This window comes from Camellia sinensis, chromosome 4 (assembly GCF_055761805.1).
Source record: "Camellia sinensis isolate YWXY chromosome 4, ASM5576180v1, whole genome shotgun sequence".
Classification (NCBI taxonomy): domain Eukaryota; kingdom Viridiplantae; phylum Streptophyta; class Magnoliopsida; order Ericales; family Theaceae; genus Camellia; species Camellia sinensis.
The window spans coordinates 113665615-113675601 of record NC_138964.1 but is presented as its reverse complement, the minus strand read 5'-3'; the positions used below and the strand labels follow the sequence as shown (position 1 = coordinate 113675601).

Here is a 9987-nt window from a genome sequence, read left to right as displayed (position 1 = left end):
GATCATTTTGTATGAGGTCGTCCTTATGGACATAATGTTTAGCGTCTGAACCTTTGGATAAAAAAAATCCAAAAGTGGATTTATTGCCGAGTGCCCTATTTACAATACGCTCTAATTATGACATTTGTGATTTTGATTATATCCTATTGTGGTGCTAATTATATCACTTGATTATAACTCCATTTGGTGTTGGTTATAACCTATTGCGGTGTTGATTACGACTTATTGTGATTATGATTTTGGTTATAATTTAATTATTATTATTATTATTATTATTATTATTATTATACCTTATGTGGTATTTGGTTATGAGTTATTATTATTTTAGTTATAACCAAAAAAGAGTTGGTTATGACATTCAGTGGCGACTCTAGGAGTTTTTACAGATGGGGTCACTTGATAGGCTTAAGTTCTACAAATTTTAAAAGCAATCCTTAAAAAAAAAAAAAAAAAAAAAAAAAAAAAAAAAAACTAAACAACATTTGTTCTGTTTGGTTTTGAATTTTTAAAAATAGTTTTTGAGTTTTTTTTTTTTCGTGTTTTGTTATCTTTAGTAAATTTTTCAAAAATATATTTTATACATTTTCTTAGATGCATCTAAAAAATAAAATACATGTAAAAAATGTACTGAATTTTTCTATTTTTTCTATTTAGTAAATTTTTGTAAAAACAAAATCACAAAAAACTTTACGTTTTAAGTGAATATAGATTAAATGAATTTGAAAAGTAAAGAAATTTGAAATTTGTTTAAAATATTTAAAAAATTCACCGCTAACAAGTTACACGAAAAATAAAAAACTCAAAAATTATTTTTGAAAATAATTTATCAAACAGTCATTTAAACTTTTTAAACACTATATCTCTAATGGGTGTGCACCCTTGTTTGATGAGTAAAAACATAATGTCACAATGATACTATGTCACCATTAATACGTGATATCACTTATCAATAATAAACTTATATGTTGAGGGTGAACCTCACTCTCAAAATATAACTTTACCTTGTCAACATATATATGAGAAGGTAATGGCAAGATGTTAATGGATGATGATATTAATCATTGTATTAAATTTTTTTTTTCATATTGATATGGTCCTTAATTTTTTAAAAGAATCAAATTATATAAAATAAAATACTAATAATACAAATAAATTTTTTTTCCAGAGTTTTTGTTTTTTTGATGTGGGGATGGGACCCATCAAGCCCATGGTGTCGTCACCCCTGATGACATTTGTAATAATCAATATCATAACTTACATATGTATACAGTAGCATGACCCTTGCAGTTAAATGTACAACTTGATTGATTGAAATGCGTATAACAATATATATATATATATAGCTTGAGGGGCTCGAGGCTTACCATATGTCTCATTTTGATGATGATAATCGTTTATTTTGTAAGGCCGTATATTATTTATGGTTGATTCAATAATTACAACCTTTTAATTTTATCGTATTTGTCTTAAAAAAAATAAATTATCTATTTTCAAAAATATACTTATCCATTCCATGTTTTTGGAGATAAATACGATAAAATGAAAAGATTCTGATTGTCGGATGAAACTAATTTTTTTTTTTTTTTTTTTTTATGAATGATATACACTGAGAGGCTATATAAAATGAACAGTTCAAATTATAGAAGCAAGACCTATGACGTACCTCACAGGCTTCACGAGTTCAAATTTGAACTTAAGAAAAATCCAATCCTATATATAAGAAGTTATGGATGCAAATGTGATGCATCTGGAATTTTACATTTAAATCTATCAAGAAAAATGTAAATTTTATATGATAGAAGAAATAGATAGAATAGATGTAGAGGGAGAAATCAGAAAGGCCAAAACATGCCTGGATAGCTTATGTTTCCTTGAAAAAATGATGGAAAAATTAACATGAGAAAGACTAATAACAAGAAGGAACTCATCACAATGATAGAAACAAGAGAAAATTCATTAAACTATTACACCTAATACATTAGTTTTCTCAATTATCAATTTTAAATTATTTAAATTGTTTCACCTTGTCCCAAATCATTAATGATGTTTTATATGCTTAACAAAAAATTTCAATTCCCCTCAAAATATCACATTGTATTATTTTACCCCTAAATTTTCAAATTTAACAACTAACACACACTACAAAAAAATTGACTTTTTGCGACGGTAAAATACCGTCGCTAATACTCCTTCTGCCGTCGCTAATACTTTTTGCGACGGCAAGAGGGGGGTCGCAACTGCAGGGGTTGCAAAAGAGTTTTTGCGACGGTAAGTGCCGTCGCTAATGTTTTGCGACGGCATTTTTACCTTTTTGCGACGGTACCGTGCAGTCGCTAATAACATTTGAAATTTCTTAACTTTTTTGCGACAGTCCTATTTTACCGTCGCTAAAAACGTTATTTGAGACGGCAAAAAACACCGTCGCCAATAGTTTTTTTTTAAAAAAAAAACACTGTTTTTTGCGACGGGTGGTGCCGTCGCAAAAAGTATAAAAAAATGAAATTTTCTATTTTTTGCGACAGTGTAATGCCGTCGCAAAAAATATTAAAAAATAATAAAATTTCTATTTTTTGCGACATATAATATCGTCGCAAAAAGTAAACCCTGTAACAAAATTAATAAAAATATTAAAATTTTCTATTTTTTCCGACGGTGGTGCCGTCTCTCTCAAAGAGCTAATTATTTACATTCCATTCACAAAAACATCATAACAGAAAATAAAAATAAAAATTAATCAAACCATCAAATTCAATATTTTACAAAGAACAATTAAATTGTACATGTTCATAAAAACATATTTAAATTATAAAATTCACCCAAATCCTAAAAAAAATAAAATAATAAAATAAAATCTAAAAGAAACATATTTAATTAAATGTCAGACTCTCCAAGTGAGTGAGAATCTATAGGAGGATTTGATTTTGATTTTGCTGTGAGATTAATCCTGGGGGATCCAACATCTGAATCATCACCTCCAAAAGCCTAAATGAACAAAAAAACAAACATAATAATGAGGAAATAACAATGTCAGACCTGGTTAAATGTCTAAATAATAAAGAACAAATCACATTTTTTAAAGAAATAAACGAATGTTAAAAACAAATTATTACATTTAAAATAATTGTTGTTTCTATTCTTTGATCTGTGAAACTATTCAGCTAATCATTCAGCTCATATAATCTCTAAAGTGAGCACTAAATCCCTAGTCTTCCTCTTATTTAGTTTCTCAACCAAACCTGATCTTAAGGTACTGTTCTGAAGGCACTGTTCACAGCATCCCAAAGGACCCAAACAGTCCTTTCCTTCTTTAAAAACATGGATTTTGCTTCAGCTCAATTAAAGCAACCATATTTTTGGTACAAAATTCAGAAGTTCACATTCCTTTTACTCAACACTGGATATGAGGCATAATAATGTATTGGCCACACATGCAGCAATATTCAATAGAGTGAGAATGTTAATATTATGAGAACAAAGGCAAAATACTCAAAATGCAGGTGCAAAATTATAATAGTCTTTTGGCATTCCTTAATCTCAGAGATAAAATTGAAGCTATTCAGGAAAACTCATCATTGGAGATGCTAAATATGTAGAGGCACTAACTGAAGTAACAAAAACACAGAAATGAACTTATACTAATTCCAAAATTTTCCTGCTAAGATAGAAAGAAGCTAATGTAGTAGAAGATCCTACAAATCTACAGAATTATGTGATTAGTACCCTTTCCATTTGCATTTGGTTTGACATCTTTTTACCTACCAGACTTCCAAAACAAAGGTTTTAGCCCTGACACTGTATACTCCACTCGTCAGTTTTTTCTGTCAATTTTTTCTATCTTTTATCGTACTGCTCTTCTACCACCAAACTAAATTATGTCATAAGCATGCTTATCATACATTTTGAAATGACTTCCATCTTTTTCTAAAAGAAAACAAAGAACATTTAGCTTTTATTTATTTATTTATTTTATCAAAAAGGAGGACATTTAGCTCTTCTATGGTTGAATTTTCACAAATCACCATGAACATACCCAAGACTACATTTCATCCACAAATGACTGAGCTTACACCTTTTCCTTTACACTTTGTTCCATGTGTTATTTTCCTATCTTACAGTTAATATTTAACTAAAAAGATAGTTGTGAATCCAAAGTTGTGAATCCAAAGATCCATGGATTTACAAAATGTTGTGTTTTGAAGACCTAAACCCTCATCGTCAAACATGACAGCTTCCAAAATCAAGATATGACTAAAGTATCCATTGAGCTCAAGGAACAAAATTTTGTTACGTTACCATCAAAATGGTTGAAATATTTCCATTTCCCAGGATCTATAGACCTTAAATATGTTTAATTATTTAATTATTGGGCTCATATGAACATTTATATTGGCTTTAGTTTCTATTTCCAAATAATTCCATATATTCCCTTTTTTATTTTTTCCTTGTGTTAAAACATTTCTGAAACATTTCAGTTTCCAAGCGAACTTAAACAGCATATCGAAACAAAATTTTGATATAAGAGAATGCATTAGGAAAGGGGATAATCAACTACGTTCAAGATAAACTAAAACAAAGACTCTTAATCATTACCTCTTATCAACAAGGTCAGTTTTGTTCCCAACAATGACAATTATAACGTCACTGCCCCGTTCAGTGTGAACCTGCTCAATCCATTTTGTGGTGTTCAGGATTGATTGCCTTCCTACACCCCCCAAAACAAATTATCACAAGTGTATCATAGAAGGCATTAAGTCAGAAGAGCAAGCAAGATGCTTAGAAAATAAATTTGAATTTTTATTTTATTTTAAATAAGCTGCATCTGTTCAGGTGGCTGTAACCTATAACACACCATTTTTCAGTCACAACTAATCACAACTTATCTCTTTGTGGGAGCTTTTAAATTTAAAAACCATTTTAGTTAATGTACAAGTTCCATTTACAGTTTCATAGTTTACATTAACATTAACACTAATTAAAAAATTATTATTATTTATTAAATGAAAAAATTAAGATATAAGTCATTTATTAAATGAAATGATAAACAGATTGAATAATATGGCTACCTTATTCCTAGAAAGCTTCAACATAGAAGTTCTGGCAGCTTAGGGCAGCAAAAATACAACATCAGACCACTCTCTTTATAAGAAGATTGGTGGATCATATAATTCTATCCCTAGAAAGCTTCGACATATAAGTTCTGGCAGCTAAGTGCAGAAAAATACAAGAAGATGCAGATCCAATAATTCTATTTCAAATGATGCTCAAAAAGAGATGCCATCTCAATCTACAACATACCTATTCATTTTCTTTTGAAACTTGTTGCCCACTAGATGCATCGGACACCTACAATATGTTAGTATAATGTGTTAATAATTTCCATATGTATATATACAAATTGATAAAACGTAAAATTCGTTAATTTGTAAGTATTGCACCTCTCTCAAGCTCATACTCCCAGCCACACCCTGTGACTCTAAGAACAAAACACGTGTCGTTAGGTTCTTGATCGTCGTAGTGAACCTAGACTCAACGTCATCAATAAAAAGAATGAGCACAGGTATAAACAAATATATGAACCCCATTTTTAGCCTTGTCATCTAGATTAAATAAATATATGCGAAAAAAGTCCAGGTATTAACATAAAAAAAATTGCACGAATATTGGTGTAAGTTAATTTTAAGCAACAAACAAAATCTTGGGAGTAAGATTTAAGGCCATCCCTTCAAACATCCACTCATTCAGATATATGTCATAAAAATCCAGGGAAACATTTGTCTTCATGTCTTTCCAATGGGAAATTGAATATCTCTTCATCGAAAGTTGTAAATTGTAGCACAGATCTGAGAACTGGCATATCAAGTTATTAACCTACAACTAATGACAATTATAATGGTGTTCTTGCAGCATATAGAATCTGTTGAGGAACAACAACATCATGAAGTGCCAAATTATAGTAGAGACACAACTATTGAAGGTTAGTAAGCCTAAGCTTGACTGTTCTACTTCCTATCTGAGTGTATATCAACTGAAACTTCAATTGCTTTGATCTGTGAAAGTATGATATGCATGACTAACAGAAAATGGAGTGAGTTTGTATAAGACAAGCTATAGAGTGCCATGATAAAGAAAATCTGCAACCCAATGCTTGGGCATCGAACAGAAGAATACTACAAGATTAGCATGTATAATCTAACGCCAAAAATGCTATCTACTCCAAAAATTGCCTCAAATTTGACATGTACAGTATAGATTTGAAGTTGTTGTGGGGGCAGAAACAAATGAATCTTGTTTTCAGATTGTAAATTCTGGGTATTTTTCTAGGCAAATTTGATAGGTACGTAACATTGCTGTATCCAACGGCTTGAGTAAAAACCTCTAGTAAAAAATGACATCAAAATACTACATTCTTTTAAAAACAATCACATATTCTAAAATGACTTTATTATTTAGATTCATCGCAAGAGATCCGTGACAGAGCATTATAATCAGTAGCTTGTTTTAATACATAACAAGAGCATGTTGATCTATCATGTTGCTAACTAGTTTGGTACCTTGAAAAACTATACACACAAAAAGAACATAATGGCTATGCATCAGTTGAGAGCTAGACAGTAGATAGGTCACAAATTCAATTTTGTTATTTGATTCATTAGCATCAGCATGCTCTGGCTTCAGTAATAAACCAGCCCATTACTTGAGCTAGTTTGGTGTGATCAGCAAGATTTTAATTAGCAGTATTGGGAGGTGAATTCGTATAGGTGGCAGTGTAGTGATATGGGAAGTATGAAAAATCAATTGACAGAGTCTTGAATTTTTTGTTAGTCATGCATATCATAAACCAGCCCAAGGAGGCCTCTGTTGAAGAGTTGATTCAAAAGCGACATTTAAGCCTCAACCAAGACGATCGATAAAGCTTTGATTGATTGTTGATAGCAGATTGATCGATCAATCTCATAAAGCTAATGTGGGTTTTTCTTCTAGTTACAGATGCAAAGAGGCAGGTATGAGTAGCAGTAGGCAGATCTGTATGGGAAAAACAGATGAAGAAAAAAAAAAGATCATATATATATATATATATGTAACAGATCAAAAACCCCCCTATATACACTCACAGATGTATATATATATATGTGTGTGTGTGTGTATGAAAACCCCCTATATCCGAAATCCCGACACAGAGAGAGAGAGAGAGATACCCTTTGAAATCGGCGGTGAGGGAAGATCGCCGGTGAGGGAGGAGTGGCGGTGAGGGGCGAGCAACCGTCAACGTCGTTTGTGAGAGAGAGAGAGAGAGGGAGGCAGCAGCGGCGGTAAGGGAGGAGGATCGACAGTGAGGTACGAGGGACGGTGAGGGAGGATCGGGAGTGAGGGAGGATCGGCGGTGACGGATGATCGGCGCCGTCGTTGTGTGAAAGAGAGAGAGAGGAAGGCGAAACCCTAGATGGAGAGAGAGACAGAGAGCGAGCAGGAGGAGAGGAGACGGCTTGTTGTGTTTGTGTTGGGTGTGTTCTCAAACAAAACCCTACACACACCAACAAATATGTTATAGTTAATGAATTTTTTATCAAAATAAAAATTATTAAAATAATTTTTATAGTTGATGAATTCTTTTTTTTCATTTGGTAAAGTTAAAAATTTATTTGTTTTATATTTATTTTAATGAATAAAAAATTATTATTATTTTTTTATTTGGTAAAAGTAGGAATAATATTTTCCATTAAAATAAAGTTAATTTTTTGTGGTCAATGAAAAAGAGAGAAGATAGATGAGAGAAGAGATAAATGAATGAGAGACACAGAGAGAGAGGGAGAGTCAAATAGACAGAGAGAGAGAGAAGAGTGATGAATAAGAGAGAAAGAAAAGAGAGAGAAGAAGATGAAAAAATGGGTGAAAAGATATAGACAAAGAGAGAGACAGATAGAGAGAAAAAAAAAGAGCGAAAATAGATAAATAAGAGAGAGAGAGACAGACAGAAAGAGATGAGCGAGAGAGCGAGCGAGAAAAAAATAAGAGAGAGAAGAGAGACAGAGAGAGAAGATATATGAAAGAGATAGAGAGAAGAGAGATGGACGAGAGACATAGAGAAAAAGAGAGAGATAGACAGACATAGAGAAAAAGAGAGAGATAGACAGATAGAGAAGACGACTTTTCTAAATTTTTGCTGATATTTCTTCACCATACCCTCCATCTTCACCTACCCAAGAGACGACAGGTGTCGGAGGGAAAGTCGGAGGGAGGGAAGAGAGGGTAGTCGAAGTTAAGAGAGGAGAGAGAGAACTAGAGGTTTCGCCATTTGTGAGAGAGACAGGTGGTTCGAATGGCATCAAGAGTGGGGAGAAATGAGAGGATGAGGAGGAGAATGAGGTCCGAGAAGTCATTTAGGTTAGGAACGGTGGTGGAGAGAGAAAGAGAGAGAAACAAAAGAGTGAGAGACAAACAAACAGACACAGAGAGAGAAAGAAAGAGAGAAAAGTGATAAGTGAGAGAGAGATAAAGAGAGAAAGAGATATAGAGAGACAGAGAGACAAAGAGAGAAAGAGATAGAGAGAGACATATAGAAAAATAGAGAAAAACAAGAGATGAGAGAGACATATAGAAAGAAAGCGAAAAGAGATGAACGAAAGAGAGAATAGAAAAATAGAGAGATAGAAAGAAGAGAGATGAGCGAGAGAAACAGAGAGAAAAAAAAGAGATGAGCGAGAGAGACAGAGAGAGAAAAGAGATGAGAGAGATAGAGAGAAGAGAGATGAGCGAGAGAGACATAGAGAGAAGACAAATGAGAGAGATAGAAAGAAGAAAGATGAACGAATGACACACAGACAGACAGACAAACAGACAGATAGACAAACAGACAGAGAAAGAAGAGTGATGAGTGAAAGAGAGAAAGAGAAGAGTGGTGGTAGTTAAATGGCATTTGCAGTAGTGGTAAATGTGGTAGAGAAGATGGGTGGTGAGAAAGAGAGATGAGTGAGAGATGAATAGAGAAAAGAGATAGAGAGACAGAGAAAGAGACAGAATGATGAGCGAGAAAGAGACAAAGTGGTCGCTAAAAATGCATTTTCTTGTAGTGGATCGATAAATCGAAAGGGAGCTCAATAAATAAAGAAGACAGATAATTCAAAACTCTTTTCAAAACTTAATTCAAATCAATTTTTTAAATATTTTAAAAATATTTTAATTTTGTGAGAGACAAATAAAGAAGAGAGATAGAGAGAGAGAGAGAGACAGAGATAGAGCGATGAGCGAGAGAGAGAAAGATAGACAAAGTGGTTGCTAAAAGTGTATTTTCTTATAGTGGATTGATAAATCGAGAAGGAGCTCGATAAATAGAGAAGATGAGAGTAAGAGAGTAAACAAGGCGAACATAGTGAGGGAGAAATAGACAAATAGACAAGTAGACAGAGAGAGAGTGAGAGAAGAGTGATGAGTGAGAGAGAGACAGGAAGAGAGAGATAGACAGAAAAAGAGATAGAGAGAGAGAGATGGAGAGATAGAAAAAGAGAGAGAAACAAGAGATAAGCGAGAGATAGACAAAAAGAAAGAGAAATAGAGCGAAAAGAGATGAGCGAGAGAGAGACACAGAAAAAGAGAGAGACAGAAAGAGAAGAGAAATGAGCGAGAGAGATAGAGAGAGATAGAAAGATAAGAGAGAGAGAGAGAAAAAAGAAATGAGAGAGATAGAGAGAAGAGAGATAGGCGAGAGACACAGAGAGAATGAGAGAGAGAAACAGGCAGACATAGAAAGAAGAGTGATAACTGAAAGAGATAAAGAGAAGAGAGAGAGAGAGATAGAGACAGAGAGACGGGAAGATGAAAAAATAAATGAAAAGAGAAATGGTATATCAAAAGAGTAAGACGACATTATTTTTTTTAATTTTTTTTGCGACAGAAAAATACCGTTGCATTTATTCAAACCATTTTGTGACTGTATATATATAAAGCTATCTCAAAACCACAATCACTATGCTAGGTTAGAGTTTTCCAAAA

General features: G+C 32.8%; 1 long non-coding RNA gene across 1 annotated transcript; it reads right to left on the bottom strand.

Moving 5' to 3' along the window:
• Positions 1-2708: 2708 nt before the first annotated feature.
• LOC114276979 (uncharacterized) lies at positions 2709-7517 on the bottom strand. Its single transcript, XR_014327371.1, has 5 exons — positions 7197-7517; positions 5436-5520; positions 5296-5343; positions 4591-4702; positions 2709-2982 (listed from the first exon to the last, which is right to left on the bottom strand). It is a non-coding gene; the product is annotated as an uncharacterized LOC114276979 (long non-coding RNA).
• Between the last annotated feature and the right edge of the window lie 2470 nt (positions 7518-9987).